The sequence below is a fragment of the Balaenoptera physalus genome (genome assembly GCF_965194825.1).
Source record: "Balaenoptera physalus genome assembly, chromosome: 1".
NCBI classification, from domain to species: Eukaryota; Metazoa; Chordata; class Mammalia; order Artiodactyla; family Balaenopteridae; genus Balaenoptera; species Balaenoptera physalus.
In genome coordinates this window covers 162061175-162079699 of record NC_138882.1, presented here as the reverse complement: position 1 = coordinate 162079699, position 18525 = coordinate 162061175, and the positions used below count along the sequence as shown (strand labels likewise).

Genomic DNA, 18525 nt, shown 5'->3' with positions numbered 1-18525 from the left:
ATTGATTAACAGGTCAGTGTAAATGTCAGCTTGGGGGAATTTAACAAATGTAGTTCCAAAAGGGTCAGTTCTTGCCCAGTACTATTTAACATTTTCATTAATTACTTGCTGACAGAATAGGTGATAGAATTGGAGGTGCATCATTAAACATGCCGATTTAGAAAACAACAGTTAAAATACAAATAGGTCTTGACAAATTGGAAGACAAAGAGGGACCATTTGGTATTCCCAGGGCTCTGCTTGGTACAAAGCAGGTGCCCAGTAAATGTTGGTTGAACCAAATAAATGCCAACAAAACAAAAGACCAGCATGAGTGATTCCCTGAAGGAGGAAATGATACTCATTAACACCATGCATTTAAAACTCAATCTAAAATTATAGTATTTGACAAGCGCAAATACTATAAAGTAGGGAACACACTCAATAGTTCAAAACATGATGCTCGCTGTTATCCTTTTCCTTAAGTAAAGACACACGGATAGATAGAGCCAACCCTCCCCCAGAATGTGAATGAGAAGGAAGGAAAGGGATGAGAGAATAACCAGAAAAGATTAACTGTCTTAGCAGAAAACAGCAACAGCAAACAGAGGCACAGGTAGGTGGAGAAAAAATACAGTCACACCAGGCCAAGCCCTGGAACCACAAGTTCCACACTCCTAAGTGGCTGGCTCACCCCCAAGCAGGATGGAACAGGACACCAAAGCTAAAGAGACTCACTAGGACATCATGATTCACCTCTCTCTGTGCGGACGATTGGCTCCTGGAGGCTTTGTTCTGTTTGGGGTTGGTGGGGGGGGGGGCTTTATTTTTAACTAGAAAGAGAAAAAAAGAAGCAAAGTTTACTGATGACGACCACCCTCCAGAAAGGCTCAGCCCTAGACCCACCTTCCATGGGCAGTGGAAGGACTTAACAAAAATACAGACTCTCACCTGCAAAGTGGAGGATTCCAGCATAGCCAGGTAAAGAAGTAGAGGAATCAAGAAAAAAATTTTTTCATACTATTTTTTGGACCAAATAATAGGCCTGGGTAGAATTTTCCTTGGTTAAAAAAAAAAGAAGAAGCAGACAACAAATAAGGGCTCTTCAACAACAGCAAGAAAAAAAATATGGGGAAGAATTTAAATAATAATGTTTAAGGAAACTTAAAAGGAATATCACCTGAGTGGAAAAGAAAAACAAAGAGATCAAAGCTGTCAAATCAAAGTTGACATGACAGAGCTAATGAGAAATGAAGAGAAAAGCAATACGAATTCAGAACTTAAAAATGCCTGAGAAATATCCAGAAGCAGAATTAACATTCCAGAAAAACTAAATCTATGGTGAGGAGCCCAGCTTTAAAGGAGGGGAAAAAATCACCTGGAAGGCAGAGGAGATGGATAAAGAGATAAAAAAGAAGATAAAGAGAAACCATGAAGGACAAGATAGCAGAGAAGCTTTGTTTATTGTGAAAAACTTCATTCACCTTTAACACAAAAATCTGATTTTGCTAATGGACAGATATGAGGGGGAAGGTCCATGCAAGCCACAGGATAGAGAGTTCAGAGGTAACTCTAACTGAGACGTCATTTCATCACATATTCATTCATTCAATAGGTGCTCACTGGTTGCCTTTTATATGCAAGCAGCCCATAGGCTCACTAAACCAAACACATGACTTTCCTGCCCTCCTGGGGCACACAATCTAGTAAAGGAACAGAGAATGAATGAATGAATGATGAATGAATGATAAAGAAATAAATAAAACTATTACAAACTGTCACAGGTGCTACATAAGAAACAAACAAGGTGCTGAGACAGAGAACAAAAGAGAGCCTGTTTTTGACAGAGCAGCAGGGAAGGTCAGGTGGGAAGGAGCCAGCCCTGGGAAGAATGGAAAGCTAGCTAAAGGCTATGAACTATGAAAAGCATGGTGAGTTCCAGAAGAGGCTGGACTGTAGTTAGATGATAGTAGCTCAAGAAAATATGCAAGAAGTAAGCAGGAGCCAGGTCACACGGAATCATGCAGGCCATAGGAAAGAACTTGAGTGGCCTGCTAAATATTTCTTCTAAGTCTGAGAAATGCTGAGTTGGCCCTGCTTGTCAGGTCAGGGGGAGGGGCAATAGCCAGAAGGAGGAGATGCCATGCCATCCCACTTAGCCACCAAGGATAGTGGCTCAAAGGAGGCCCGTCTTAGATGTCTGCTCGTGTCCGGTTGGCTACGGGGTCATTTGCCTCCTAATACAGTAGGAAAACATTCAGCCCAGGGCTAACATATCAAATCTCTTCTGTGAATACAAAAGTGAGTTTAAAAAGCGATCCACGCATGCTCAACTTGTCACAGACATATTCTCTCTAGTTCAAAGTTAAGATCTTTACAGAGTGGGAGGCAGCCATAGCGGATGGGAAGTCTGCTGAGCCAAGACCTGGATCCCTTACTCCATTCTCGCTCTCCCTTCTCTGTCTGGGACTCTGAATAAACGTTTGTTGGACTGTTTCGTCTCTGTATCTTAATATCCCCTCTTAAGCATAACCTCTCTCATGTCATGCTATCTGTGCCTCAGTGTCCTCATCATAAAGCCTAGGGGAGAGAGCAACCTGCTCTCTAAGGCCCCTTCAGAATAGAAAACGTAGGAAATCCTGAGAGAGGAGAGCCCACTTATATATAAATAGCTAGTTGTTGAGTGTTCAGAAGTGGAGGACAATTTTTATGCCAAACTGAAGTAATCTGCTTGGGTTTTCCTTGCACAAGACATGGAATATTATTTTAACAAAAGCATTATCATATTCATTTCCATAACAGCGAGTCTACCATACATAACGTAGAAGTTCTGTATTTGTTGAACAAGCGACACAGCTCCCCTCACGTGGATACAATTTTTTTCTGTTGACTAGGAAATGTTTAGCACAAATGTATTTATTAATCACTGCCCATTTAACAAACTATTTATTAAGATATGTACTGCCCTTCTGGCAGAGTATTCAATGAATACTCTTCATCAGTTATATTTAAAATGTGATGTTTTTAAAAATGAGTTAGATTTGGGGAAAGAAAGAGGTTTAATTTTTTAACTAAGCAGACCTCTAAAGGGCAATAGATTATTCCAGATGCCATTTTGTACTTCCAATATCTCTGATTTAAAAAAAAAAAATCTATCTGCTCTACTATATTGAATCATGTCTAAAGGATTCTGAGTATCTGAGATACTGTTCATTTAGTCATACATGATAGTGAAAGAAGAGACTCAATAAACAAATAAATGAGTAATTCCAGAGCATTCTCTGTGGTAAAGAGTACTATGAACAAAATAAGGTAGTTTAGAAAGTGGTGCTACCCAGGGATAGTATTTCATATCGAGTGGTTAGGGAAGGCTCTGCTGATGCGATATTTGAGCAGGGATCTGCGGAGGGTTAAGGAATAAGTAAGAAGGATAACTAGAGAAAGAGAAAAGGCAGTCCTTGCAAGAAGTTACTGCCAAAATGTATTTCCCCTGTGTAGGCCCCCCAAAAAAAATCAAGCTGTAAATTTATTTTAAAATGATATTGGAGCAGGAATGATCCTAGGCACCTGACAGAAGCAAAAAAAAGAAAAATTCTCTCTGGAGAAGGGCACCTTCATCTTTGGCCTCAAAGAATTCCCACAAACTACTTTTTAAAGGACAATGTGAAACTCACAGAGAAAAAACACCCAAGCACCCTAGGAAACAACATATTATAAGCAGACAACATCAGCAGAAACACATCAGCCAAGACTAGTGTTATGGGAATTATGAAACACAAAGTATACAACAATCATGCTTACTTTGTTTAAAGAAATAAAGCACAAGCCTGACAATATCTGCAGGGAACAAGAATCTGGAAATCATGAAAGATTTGAAAAATAACCAAAGAGAATCTCCAGAATAAAAAAAAAAAAAAAAAAAGCACAGAAGATCAATGTCTGGGTTTAACAACAGATTAGACATTGTTGGAGAGAGAATTAGCGAGAAAGTCCAAAGAAATTACCCAAAATATTGCAAAGAGAGACAATACCAGAGAAGATATTAAGATACAGAGAGGATTCAGTCCAACATACATTTATTCCAAGTCCCAGATAAAGAAGAGAGAGAGAACGGGATAAAAGCAATATTTTAAGAGAATCATTGAGAATTTTTCAGAACAAATGAAAGACGCCAATCACAGATTCAAAAGACTCAGTGAAACACAATCACGGTAAGTGAAAAGAAATCCACTTCCAGACACATTATAGTGAAACTTCATAAAACTAAAACAAAGAAAACATCTTAACAACAGCCAGGGAAAAAAGACAGATTACTTTGAAAGACTGGCAGTTGCCTTCCCAATAGCAACAGTGGAGGCCAAAGACAATGGAATGATATCTTCAATGTATTAAGAGAATACAATTGCCCATCTGGAAATGTATCCTCAACAAAAACATCTTTTTAAAATGGGAGCAAAATAAAAACATTTTCAAACAAAAACTGAGAGAATTTGATACCAGGAGATACTCACTAAAAGAAATTCTAAAAAATATTTTTCCAAGAAGAAGAACGGTAATCCCAGATGAAAGATCTGAGCTACAAAAAGGAAGAAGAGCTAAAAAAGTAACAAAGATGTAAATAAATCTAAATTGACACTATTTGCATAAAACAGAAAAAATGCCTTGTGAGGTTTTTTTTTTAAGGAATAAAATGCATGCCAACATAATTTATAATCAGGAGGGACGTAAATGAAATCAAAGTGTTCTGAGGTTAGTGGGTAAAGAAATTCAAGAGGGTAAAGAAATTTATTAATTTTAGACTTTGATGAGTGAAGCATGTATATTATAACTTCCAGAGGAATCACTAAATATAAATAGAGTGCATACATTCAGAACCAGGAAGGAAAAAAAATGGAATGATATGAGATAACCAAAAAGGAGACAAGAAAGGAAAGAAAATAAAACATAGAAATTGGCAGAAAAAGCAGCAAGCCCAAATAAGAGATGTAAACCTAAATAGATCAGAGGTAACATTAAATATGAATGAACTAAATATTCCAGCTAAAAATCAAATTGTCAGACTGAATATAAAACCAAATCCAGCTGTATATATGCCATTTGCAAAAGACCTGTATAAAATATAAAGATATAGAAAGTTGGAAAAGATACATAATGCAAATACCAAAAGAAAGTTGATATAAATATATACAGATATCATATATATATATATATATATATACACACACACACACACACACACACACAAGCACACACACACACACACACACACACATCATACAAAATATTTAGGCACCAAAGGCTTTATCCTAAGCAAAAGGAAGGATGGAGGTGGGTTTAATGAAAGGTGAAGATAAATTAAGATGAGAGAGATTATAACTGCTGGGTTACAGTTTTAGAGGTCAGAAGTCCCAAATGGATCTCGCTGAGCTAAAATTGAGGTGTTGGCAGGGCCGAATTTCTTCTGAAGACTCTAGGGGAGAATTCATTCCCTTGTCTTTTCCAACTTCTAGAGACCACCTGCATTCCTGGGCCCATGGCCCCTGCCACTACCTTCAAAGCCAGCACTGTACCATCTTCAAATCTCTCTTTAATACTCTTGTCTCCCTCTGAATAAGGACACTTGTGATTACACTGGGCCCATCTGGATAATCTTCCCATCTCAAGATCCTTAACTTAATCACATCAGCAAAGCCCAATCTGCCACATAAGGTAACATATTCACAGATTCTAGGGATTAAGATGTGGATATCTATGAAGGAGCAGGGGAAGGGCATTATTCTGCCTACTACACACTGGAAGTCACACGGTGTCACTTCTGCTCTACACTGTTGATCAAAGCAACCACAGCCAGCCCTGATTCAAGAGGAAGCGGCACAGACCAGCCTCTCAATGGAAGGAGTGCCAATGACTTTGTGGCATGTTTTTAATGTCCCACCACTGTCCCTGCTGTAGCTGCTCCATGGGCTGGAAGGAGCTCCATCCCATTCTTCACTCAGCAGCACAAACACACAAAGAGATGAACAGTCTAACAATTCCACAGACGTGAGAGCGGAGGCAAAGGATACGCAGTGCAGTCGCAGTTTTGGCCAATTTTAGTGTCATATAAAACAATAAATACCTCTTCTCTTTATGCAAAGTCAAGCAAATCCTACTTTATATTTATCCCTCTGGGAGAATCAGACTCAAATTGTGTAAGTTTTGAATTATGTGAGTGTTTTCGGAATGCATCCCTTGCATAAACTGTGAACATGCTGTACTTGTTTTTATTCTGTAAGGGTCCAAAACATAATGTAACATGAAGAAAGAAAACAGAGGAGATGTGAAAATTACAACCAACTTTCAGCATGAGGATTAAAGAATCACCAAATGATTAACTTCCCTCAAAATACGAGTTTCCCATGTTGTTTGAATTGAAGGAATGTTTTTTTCTGTTGAAATCAAGCATTATTAGTAAACAGCAGTTGTGAGAACTCGAAGTGGCTAAATTGTAGGCTTTGTTGGAAACAGGCCTGAATAGAACATATTAGCATAAATTGTATTTTTTATGGTTAAGCTGCAGTGTTAAATATCAAACTGTGCTAAACGATTGCTCTCTATACAGCGGCTAAATTGAACTACCTGTTATATCAGTTTAGTAAATTGTCAAAACTGGAGAAGTCAGCAATTTCGATGGATGTGTTTGTAAAATATCCTAAGGTACTCTGGCTTAACTTCAAGGAACAAAACGCCCCTTAGAGTGTTAAAAGCGTGACTATTAAAAATAAGGATTAGCAAGGGGGTAAAATATAACATTAATGTGAAAAATGAAAGCCAGTATACCATAAAAAATGAACATAAGACGTTTGGTTCACATTTCATGTCAAAAAAGTTTGTACTGTGTCTTAATTTCCTCTAAATTAAGTATTGTGTTCAATCATTTTTGCCTCACTATTGTACCTTCAGGAGACTGGACATTGAATTTTGCCCCATTCAACTGATCTTCACTGTCTGTTTCCTTCCACTTTTGATCCTGGATATTTAGCACATTTTATGAAATAAGGACGGGAAATTAAGCAAAAGGTATACCCTCACGACTTCATGGTTTTTGCTCAACTTTATATATTCTTTGAGAATACTGAGCATTGCAGATAGGCCTCTGCCTTCTACTTTAAATGGATGTTTGTACACCACCTGGCAGATATATGCAACATCCTGAGAGTAAGCGGTTTGCACATGGCTTAGTTGTGCCAAATGTAAAATTGAGCATCTATGTTAGACAGTGTTGGATGCCAAAGCTAATCATTGAAAATAAGATCATAAACCCTTATTTGAGGTCTGACCATTCAAAACATTAGAAATATTTGAAATAATCAGGCATTAGTTAACAAATGGGTTTCTTATGTCTCCTATAGTACAAGAAGATTGCTAGAAGATAAAGTAAGCTGTCCCTAGCACTTCTCTCAGGCTATTTTGCCACTCTTATTTTGGTACCATCTACATAACTGGGAATCATTTTTCGTGTTTTTAATACTTTTTTCTAATTACAAAAGCAACACACGCTCATTGTAGAAAATTTAGAAAATATAAACCAACTAAATAAAAAAGTAAAAATCTCCCATGATAATTTTTTTTTAAGTCCCTGAATTAGATTCCCAGTCTCACTCTTTAAATCAAAAGAAATTAGAATTGGAGCAAAGGGGTAAATAAAAAAATTAACTCATAAAAGTGCTAGAGGGAGATACAGGTGAATTTTTTATAAGTACCTCCCCGGCAGTCCCGCCCAGGATCTCCTCAGCAGGCCAGGTGTGCATCTCACATCAATGGGCGTTCAAGCCATTACCATTAGAATCTCAAAGCCAGGAAAACTCCAGAGGGCAAATGGGACATGTGGACAATTCATTATAACATAATGCAAGTTGAGATAAATAGAGAAAAATTAAAGAGCTGGGGGAACTCAGAGACGGAAAAGAAGGGATCTGACCAGCAGGATCAGAGACGGTATCAGAAAAGAAATATTTGAGTGGAACTCCGAATGATGAATAAGCTATCAAGAAGCTAAGAAGTCAAAGGGAACAGCATTCCAAGGAGAGGGAACACAATGGAAAGGACAGAGTTAGTTGTGACGTCCAATAAGGATAGTGATCAAGTCACAGAAGAAATGCCTTGGGGACCCACTCTTCAATCATCAAGAAAGTCAAGCCAGACAGCAATTTGATCCATCCTTTTTTCCGTGTTTTCTTATGGGGCCATGTCAGGGCACTCTACAAAATCTAGCATCTTCAAACATTTCTGAACTCTGCTAGACAGGGTTATTTTAACTGCAGTTAACAGAAACCCAAGTCAAACTAGTAAAAAATGGTAACTTGTTAACTCACATATTGAGAAGCTTAGCTACCACTTGCTAGCGTAAATGAAGAGCACCGTCTTCCCCACTAGAGCTAGTAGACGAGCCTCAGCGAGGCATCTTTGTGACCCAAATGGGAAAAACACCCATCCCTAAACCTCTCACCGTGACTAAGGAGCTGTCATACTAAGGTTGGCCCAGCGTAGATCACATGTCCACGTGAGAACAGAAGGCAGTACCCATCACCTTAATGGACAGCCCCACCAGGACCACATGAGGTGGGGTAGCAGCTTCCCAAAGGAAGAAGAGGAGGATGGGAGAGTATGCTTGTCACATACAGCTTTAACCATCACAGTCTAACTCCCAGATATGTGGGGGGATTTCTTCCATCTCAGATGTGGGAATACATCTTCACAGTCCCCCAGACTTGAGTGTGGTGTGCCTCACGCGCTGGGGAGGACTGCTGGTGGATGACAGCTCTCCTACAATATATGCTGCTGAGAGGTATACTAAAGACACATTCAAGCCAGCACCTAAACAACTCACCTGACAAAGATTTTCACGAAACGTTCAAAATGGAAAGCTGCACTGAACTGAGCCCAGGCAGTCCAGATACAGAGTCTGCGCTCTTAACCCCAACCCTGGAGTGCCCCCACTCAAGATAAATCATAAAGTAAAAATGGAGAGCAAGGGGACAGAAAAAAAGAGACAGTGATGAATACTACACTGAAATGAAGCAATCTTCAAGAGAACAAGCAAGCAGATGTATAATAACATAATCTAGACAGAACTGTCAGCTCCAAAGCATGAACCTGTGAGCATAGCCTCAACGCTGGCTAGGACACCAGGACACATTGTCAAGAGAGGCTGGGAGCGATCTGCTAATCCATAAACTAATCCAGATTAAGGGCTCCTCCTACACTAGTGGCATGAAAACATCCTCTCCCTCCCACAGATGCCATGCCCACAAAGGCAGCCTGGCATGTGGGGATAACCTTTCTACACAGGACCCGAGGCAGCTCATTGTCATGTTCAAGAGTGTTTCTTTAATATTGAGGCTTCTGTGGCCACCTATTACTAGGAGAGTCACAAGGGCTGAAAGACCAGGTTCTGGGATCAAGAATGTATTTATTGTGCACCTACTATGTGCCCAGCCCTATTGTGCACCTACTGTGTGCCCAGCCTAGGCCCTGAGGACACATAGGACAATGATCAGACAGACTCAGCCGTGCCCTCACAATACTTTCCACTTAGCCCTGGCTCGTCTCACACTCTAGCTGAGGTTAACTGGAGTGTTTAGCATCTTTTACAAGCAGACCTGGTATCTGGACAGTATGCACCCCTGCAGGCATACTGGTTGGTAAAATAGTGATTTTTTTTTTTTTTTTTTTTTTTTTTACTGTTTAGTAAATAGCCATTACCTAAGTCTCTTAACTGTCCCACCACTGCCTACCGTACCCTGGCCCCCTTCCCAGGAACCCCCGGCATGTCCCCACAATCCATTAACTACAGGACTAACCCCGGTGAGGCAGGGGGTCTCCAGGACCACTCTCCAGCACATGACCTGCATAAGTTCTGATTGTGGGTGCCCGTGCCCCTGCTCATATGCACTAAAAGTAGCCAAATGGCAAACAGTGCCTTCCCCCTCTAAGCAAGTGTTCACCTCACACTATTCTGGTTGATTGCCAGTTCTCTTTAGAAACAGTAGGTCTTTATGTTTTTTTAAAAAAAGGAAAAGCATCAGACACACAATGTGACAATCAGCAACTGTCTGCGCGCCACCCGTTGACGCAGAGAACATCTTGCCAAGATGGGACCAAACTATCCCCTCCGCCCATGCCGTCCACCACAGCGCCTCTCAACAGACACCTTCAGAACGGGGGCCTCAGTGAGACAGACCCAGATGGCCCAGCAGCCACGGTAACCAGAGGGGTCTGTCTCATGGCCCAGACTCCTGCCGGCTGTGTCAGTCACGAAGGGGTGGCAAGTCACACCCGTCAAGTAGCTTCACCCACTCGCTCAGGTGACAGCCTCACTCGCTGGGAAATCCCTCTACCTGCTCAGGTGCCAGGAAAGATGGAGACTGGCCCTGAGAGACGTCTGCAAAAGCAGACTCAGAGGCAGTCAGTTCCCTGTCATTACTGCGCTCTCAGTCCTGGCTGTACCTTAAAATCACCTGGTGGTGCTTTAAATATAGAGGCCAGACCACAGCCGGGCACCATCAGTGTTGACCACCAATCCACTGGGACCTGCTGTGGCAGAGGGGGCTCCAGACTTGTGAACTGCCTCCACGGACCGGTCAGACCCCAAGAATTTCACTTTCCTACAGACAAGCCGGCAGCCCAAATGGAGAGTTGTTCAGATGGCACTCTGCCTGCAGGTCCCCCCGCCCGCCCTGCCCATGTGCTCATACAGCAGAGTGAGCCATGGGCCATGAGGGGTTTCCCCCTTCTGCCTGGGGCAAGTTCTGGAGGCTAAGCGATTCTGGCACTTTGCCCACACATGGTGGCTGGACAGTGAAAACAAGAAAGACATTTGTTAACAATCCTGAGATGAGACTGCAAAATTTTTATATCACAAATTATTTATCCATCCTAATGTTTATGGAAATCTGGGTGGCTTCCAGTTTGGAGCTATTAAAAATATTCTTGTACTTATATCTTGTGGAACAGATGTCCACACTTCTGTTGGATATGTATCTAGGGATGTGACTGCTTGGTCACAGAATAATATGCATATATTAAGCTTTGGTAGATACTGCCAAAGGGTTTTTCAAAATGGTTATACCAATTTATGCTCCCACCAGTGGTATATGAGAGTTCCACTTGTTCTACATCTTTGCCAACACTTGCTATTGTTTGTCTGTTTTAAATTTTAAACATCAGTGGGTACATGGGTATTTGAAATTCCTGATGACTAATGCCATTGAGCACCTTTTCTTAATGTTTATTGGCCATTGGGATAGCCCTAATTGTGAAATTCCTGTTCAATAATTTTGTCCATTTTTCCACTGTGTTTTCCATCTTTCTTTACTGATTTGTAGTTCTTTATATATCCTTGATGTGAATCCTTTGTCAAATGTATTACAATTATCTTCTCCTACTCTGTAGACTGCCTTTTCATTCTCCTAATGGTGCCTTTTAATGAACAGTTCTTATTCTTAATGAAGTTAATATTTTCTATCATGGTTAGTATATTTTGTGTTCTGTTTACTTATCTTTGCTTACCCTAAGGTCATAAAGATGTTTTCCTGTGCCTTTCATATTTAGATCTGTAATTAATCTGGACTGTCATTGTACAGATCAACCATATATATATATATATATATATATATATATATATATATATATATATGCACTTAAGTGTCACCTTTGTCAAAACCAGGTGAGCATTTGTGTGTCAGTCTATCTCTGAACTATATTCTGTTACAATGGTCTATATGTCTTTTCTAGTGCCAGATACTGCCTTAATTACTATAGCTTTATAATAGATCTTGATACCTAGCAGTGTAATTATTCCAATTTTGTTCTTCTTTAAGATTGCCTTGGACGTTTTTATAGAAATTTTAGAATCAACTTGTCAATTTCTGTAAGAAAAAAATGTGGCTGTTTTTTAAAATTAGGATTGCACCGAACCTATAGATCAGCATGGAGAGAGTTGACATCTTTAAAATACTGACTTTATAATCTGTGAACATGGTATAACCCTCCATTTATCTAGGTTTTCTTTAATTTATCAGAATAATGCTTATAGTTCCATCTAGAGCTCTTACGTATCTTTTATTAGCTTTATTGCAGACTATTTTATGGTTTTGATGCCATTGTAAATGATCTTTTTAAGCTCAATTTTTATTTACTTGAGGTTCACATATAGAAATATAATTGAATTTTAAAATATTATCCTGTGTCAGTGGCCTTGATAAAGGTCTATAGATTCTTTTGGATTATCTAAATACATAATTATTAGATTACTTGCAAATAATGATGGTCTTTATTTCTTCCTTTCCAATATTTGTGCCTTTTCATTCTTTTTCTTGTTTTATTTTACTGGCTAGGCCCTCCAGTAAAATGTTGAATACAATCGGTGGATAGCAGGCTTTCTTGTAACATTCCTGGTCCCATCACTAAGGATGATATTTGCCACAGGGTTTTAGTAGATACTCTTTACCAGAATAAGGAATTCCTGTCTACTGTTAGTTTGTTAAGAGATTGTTATCATGGCTGAGGAGATTGCAAATTTTAATAGTGTCATTCATTATTGCCTTCCAGGGATTTGGGTTTTTTTAATTTTCTTAACTGCTAACTAATATTTTAACTTTTTTAATATTAGTGACCTATACAGAAATTAAGATTTAAAAGTTGGCTTCTAAATAGACTTACAGATATAGAGAACAAATTAGCCATTACCAGTGGGGAGAGGGAAAGGGGGAGAGGCAAGATAGAGGTAGGCTATCAAGAAGTACAAACTACTATATATAAAATAAGCAAGCTACAAGGATATATTGTACAGCACAGGAATTATAGCCAATATTTTATAATAACTATAAATGGAGTATAACTTTTAAAATTGTAAATCACGTCATACAACTGAAACACATAATACTGTACATCAACTATACCTCAATAAAAAAGTTGGCTTCTCAAAGATAATATCATGCAAAAGGGGAGAAAAACTCATAGTCTAAATGAGTCCTCATTGTCTTCTGAGCCCCTCTGCAAAGTACCCTGTGCTTAATTCAGCAGAGGGGTCCTTGTCCACACACCCTGATGCCAGTGGATCCAGAGAGAGGGCCATAGCGAGGGAAGAGAAATCGCTTTGGGAAGCAAGTCTTTCAGGCACTCCTTCCTGGCACAGATCCTGAAATCTTGGCCCTCCCCTGAGGCTGCCCAGATTGGCAGGGAACCAAGCCATGGTGCCTCAGAACCTCCCAAGGTCTCCTTTCTAAAGAAGGATCATGTCTCTTGCTTTGCCGACAAGGAAACTAAGGTGCAGGGAGGTTAAAGGGACCAATTCAATGAGCAAATGTCTCCTTAGGGCAAAAAATGTCACTATCAGTACCTCAAGAGCACAGTAAAGAGAAAAACCTCCGACATGCATTGGGCAGACGTAAACTTGAGATTTCAGTTAAATTAAGCTGCTGTTAAATGTGTAGTTTTTCCACCTTTTAATAGCTTTGTTTAACCTATACATTCCGATTGAGGGGATTCATTGGCTTCAAGCTGTGTCCCCCGCACCCCCTGACACACACACAAAGTTGTTGCAAATAAAGTTCCTGAATTCTCTAAAAAAAAAAAAAAAAAAAGTGTAGTTTTTCTATCTCACAAATCTTGCCACCAAAAAAAAAAAAAAAGGAACAAATCAATGTAAATATCCCGGGTTAGGTACTAAATCTGGGCAAAGTGACGAGGCATCTTGTGCGGCAGGTCTCCCCTCCACACTGTCACTGCTGAGGAGGCCAGTCGTTGGATACAGCCTGGCCGCCTCTCCTAGCAGGAGGACCTCCTTCACAGAGAAGATGACAAGCAGGTGAGGAAGCAGGCCCCAGGCGGAACTGAGGAGGAAAGAGGAGAGGAAAGCAAACCAAGGAAATGAATCAGAGGACCAAGAGAGAAATCTAGAAGCACATGAGCTCCAAACAGGCAGAATCCAAAGTGCATTCCAGGGCTAAAAATGTGGCAGAGATAAAGCAGGGACTTGGGAGTTCCAGATTTCTCTGTCAAAACCAAAATGTGCCCCTCCTCCAATTAGAAAGCAAACCTTAAGTAGGTTTGCATCTCCTGGTTCTAGAAACAAGGAAGAGAAGGGAGCTTAATTTTCATTACTTTTACATACCAGCAATTCTTCCAAAACCTAAGTATGTGACTTGGGCAAGCCGTAACCTCTTTGGATCTTGACTGCCTCATTAGTAAAAATGGGGTTTAAAATGGTAAAAATGATTGCCCAAAAGGCAGAGTTGGACCAGATGACCGCTCGAGCTTCACAACATATGACTGTACAAACTACTGAGGAATAGACTCTATTTATGTAAAAGATATATCCCTAAACAAATTGTCAATAAACTATACCTAAAACGTACCACAGACTTCACTCTTAGAGAAATCCCATTGTCTGTGGAGCAGTGGTTCTCTTAGTGACCAAAGAAGCAGCATCGGCCTCAACCAGGAACTTAGAAAGGAAAATTCTGGAGCTTCCACCCCAGACCAACTGGCTCAGAAACCGTAGGGGTACAGCCCAGCTGTCTGTTTCCCAATGTGCTACTATAGCAACTCATTTAGTAAACATTATGGCTCCTAATATTTGTTTCAAATATTAGCTTTATCTGTAAGCATTCCTGTCACACAGTTCTAGAGTCTTTGCTTCAAACAGTATCTGTATCAGCGAAGAAGAGAAACCTCCCCTGCAACAGGCCTCCTTGCTGTCCTGGATGCGCCCACCTTAGGGCCTTTGTCCTGGCCATTCCCTCTGCCTGGAGCACTGTCCCCTCCACCCAACCCCCTAGAGGACTTGGCTCCAATGTCACCTTCTCAATGAGGCCTACCCTGTACCTCTGATTCCCCTTACCTTGCTCTACTTTTCCCAAAGTTTTTATCTCCTTCTAAAGAACAAATAACTTCCTTATTACTATATAGGGTTTTCTGAATGTCTCCCTCCAGTAGGAAGTAAGTTGCATGACTATAATCTGTTTTGTCCACTAAGAGAGCCTGGAATAGTGTCCGACACATAGTAGACCCTCATATATATTTGCTGAATGATTAAATGAGTCAGGCAAACAAACATTTGGGGGTACACAGCTTTCCTTTATTTTGTAAAGACTCAAGTGAGGGGCTACCTTTATGAACGCAAGAGAAGTTGCCATTTCTCATGGAAGGCTAGAGGACTGGTGCCCTAGCACCTCACCTAAGGTCCCAGTGTTGGTGCCACAGTGCATCCTTCTGAAGATCATCCTTCTGAAGATCATCCTTCTGATGATGTTGTTTTGCAATCAACATTTAAGAAAGAGTGAATTGTTAGAAGCACACAATGAATCAGTAGTGAAGGTGTTGGGTGTAGAAAGCTTAGCCATCAGTTGAATGCACCATGCAACTGAAAATACTTCCTCTCAAATAAAGCCTTCTCCAGTGTTTAAAAGTTAAGACTATTAGTTAAATTGCACAATCATCAGAGTTAACTAAAATTCAATGCTTCTGCTTCTAGCTTAAAGTGGGAAATGTGACATCCTGCCAAACACCTATGACATTTTCTTGGCTGGTGATTTGGAAGTAAGGTATCCAGTCTCTCATAACTAGTTTCTTTTTTATGATTTTCCTGGGAATTTCCAGATCTAGATATTTTTCTATAAAATGGTTCTACACAGATAGCTTTAAGGTCACAGCAGGGTAAAAGTGAAGGCTTACCACTAGAAAAGATCATTGGATCATTGGTAGATGTTCCACAGTCTTCCCATCCCCCATTTCCTCCAAATAAACCATAATAAACAAATTTTCCATCACGTATTTTAGTCTGGAAACTAAGATCTGATGTACTAGTGCATGTCACAATATTCATTTGCTCCCACCCCCATACTTTTCATAATAGGATCTTCTTTCATGCAGGGTATACTCCCTCGCCATGTATCCACACGGGGTGCCTCCTGACTGGTCTAAGTCAATCATGGCTATCCAATGATTGGATATACCTTTCCAATCATGGCTATACTTTTCCAATGATTGGCTTAGGAAGAAGACAAAATTTTGGTCAAAACATGAAGGAAGGGCTTCCCTGGTGGCGCAGTGGTTGAGAATCTGCCTGCCAATGCAGGGGACACGGGTTCGAGCCCTGGTCTGGGAAGATCCCACATGCCGCGGAGCAACTGGGTCCGTGAGCCACAATTACTGAGCCTGCGCTTCTGGAGCCTGTGCTCCGCAACAAGAGAGGCCGCGATGGTGAGAGGCCTGCGCACCATGATGAAGAGTGGCCCCCACTTGCCGCAACTGGAGAGAGCCCTCGCACAGAAACGAAGACCCAACACAGCCATAAATAAATAAATAAATAAAATTTAAAAAAAAAAAAAAAACATGAAGGAAAGTCTGTTGGAGCTTCTGAATAAGAGACATTCTTGTCTTCCTCTGGAAACCGTTATTTCTAGATGTGGTGCCTGGAATGACTGTGGACATCTTGTCATCAGAGAGGAACTACCCTGCAGACAAAGCCAACAAGCGAAGGATAACACAGTAGAATGAGAAGAATCAGGAACCTTGATTGTTATTTGCCATTATTAAGCTGATTAATTTACCAACCTTGGTGATGCCTTATCTCTGAATTTCATATAACGTAAGATAATGCATTTCCTTCTTGCTTAAGCCACTTGAGGTTGGCTTTCTGTTCCTTCCAGTCAAAAGCACACTAATTAACACAGCTGGGTATAGAATTCTTGGTTTACTTTCGTTTAGAACTTTGAAAGCATTATTCTGTTGTATACTGACATCTACTGTTGTTGATTACTGAAGTGATATGCAAAGCTATTTCCCATTTCCTTGTGAATAATCTGATCTTTCCTCCTGCTGAGAGCTTCAACAGTGTTTGCCTTCATTCCCAGAGTAGTGAAATTTCATCAGAATGTGTCTTGGTTTGAATCTTTTCTCATTTATCCTGCTTAGTACTCAGTGGCCCCTTTTAACTGAAGAATTTGATTTTTCAGAGAAAGTTGATTTTATTACTTATTTGATTATTTCTTTTGTGTCAATTATACAGATATTGGACCTTCTCAAACTATATCTATTGTCTTTTTTCATATCTCTTATACTTGCCACCTTTTTTCTCTAGGTCCTGAAAAAGTTTCTTAACTTTATCTTCCTGTTTACTCCCTTGGAGATTATCAGCATCCTTTCTGTTATTTAGACATTTTTACTACACTTTCAGATTTTCAGTAATCATATTTTTAATTTCTGAGAATTCTTTTTTGTCCTCTTTTTACATTCTCTTTCATAGCTGCATGTCATTGTTTCATCCATGTGAATATCTTCAAATTGCTTTTCATATCTCCTTATCCGCTCAGGTGACTTGTTTGTTTATCTTCATCTTTGTCTTTTATGACATTGATTTCCCTCAGACATTTGGTGGTCCTTAGTTAACCATTTATACTTACTGATGAAGGACTTTGTAGATTAGTGTGAGTAGCTTGCCTGATTTTCTTTTGCGGTTAAGAAGGCTCTATTTGCTCTGAATGTGAGGGCAGACTGTAGCCTTTTTGTAGAGAGATCCTTCTCTTCAGTATACCTGGGTAGGGAGCAGGCAGGTGGATTTGGAAACCCCACCGCTGTCAAAGAAAAGTAGGGCACTTAACTGCATTTCCCTCCTAGTCTGAGATGACTCTCTTTTTTAACCCTCTGGCTCTACCCCAGAATTTCCATTTTATCCTGTGGACCTCCTTCAAATATTAGTCTGCCTTGCTCCTTTGCTCCAACTTCATTACTTGGACTGTCCTTTAGCAAATCTTTCACAAGTTCAGAAAACAATTCTTAGAATTCAAATTGCTCTATACGCATCTAAGAAAGGAAGGAGCTACTTAGCCAAAATGTCCTGAGGACATCCTTCTAGTTAACCACCCAGATTGCTGCCTCAAAGTTCATTCTTATCCTCTATATGTAACAGTTCTAGTACCTGTCTGAAGAAAGGCTCCCACATCCAGTACAATCCCCCATTTGAGATCTAGGCCATGGATTCCTATGGTATATTACACTCATGAAATAATAGAAGGCAAGTCTATCTCATTTCCATCTTCCAGAAATTTGATGAAATCTCTTATCAAACCATGGCACGCATTCCTGTTTTCAGAGCTGTCATGGATTCATTTTTTTCTACATATCTTGAACTGTCATTTCAGTGGGTTCTAGGAAGGCAGGGGAAGCAAATGAATGTAAAGTCTGTCATCTTAAACCAGAATTCTTAATATATTTCTATTAACACAAACCAACTTTTTATTTCCATTTTTTGACATTGTGAGAGGTTTCAGAGTATCTGGGAAGTCCCCGAAATTGTATGCCAAATTTGATATGTATGTGCATATGTGCATTTTTCTAGGGAAAGCAGTCATAATTTTCATCACATTCTCAGTGGCCTGTAACCCAAAGCAAATTAGGAAACCAGGGGGAAATGGATAAGACAAACAACTGAGTGTTTTTGGTGCAAGTGAAATTCATATAATGTGGGAGGTAATGGGCTAGAAGTAAAAATTAATGTACCAT

General features: G+C 40.0%; 1 protein-coding gene across 4 annotated transcripts in view; it reads right to left on the bottom strand.

Annotated features, from left to right (window-relative positions):
- The window catches only part of HIVEP3 (HIVEP zinc finger 3), a 508837-nt gene that overhangs the window by 459069 nt on the left and 31243 nt on the right, over window positions 1–18525 (bottom strand). Inside the window, exon 1 of one of the 4 annotated variants that reach the window (XM_082466055.1) lies at window positions 718–10580. The exons of the other annotated variants lie outside the window; for them this stretch is intronic. The gene's annotated coding sequence lies outside the window, so the exon portion shown is untranslated. Of the gene's footprint in view, window positions 1–717; window positions 10581–18525 lie in introns of those variants that run through there. 4 annotated transcript variants of the gene reach the window in all.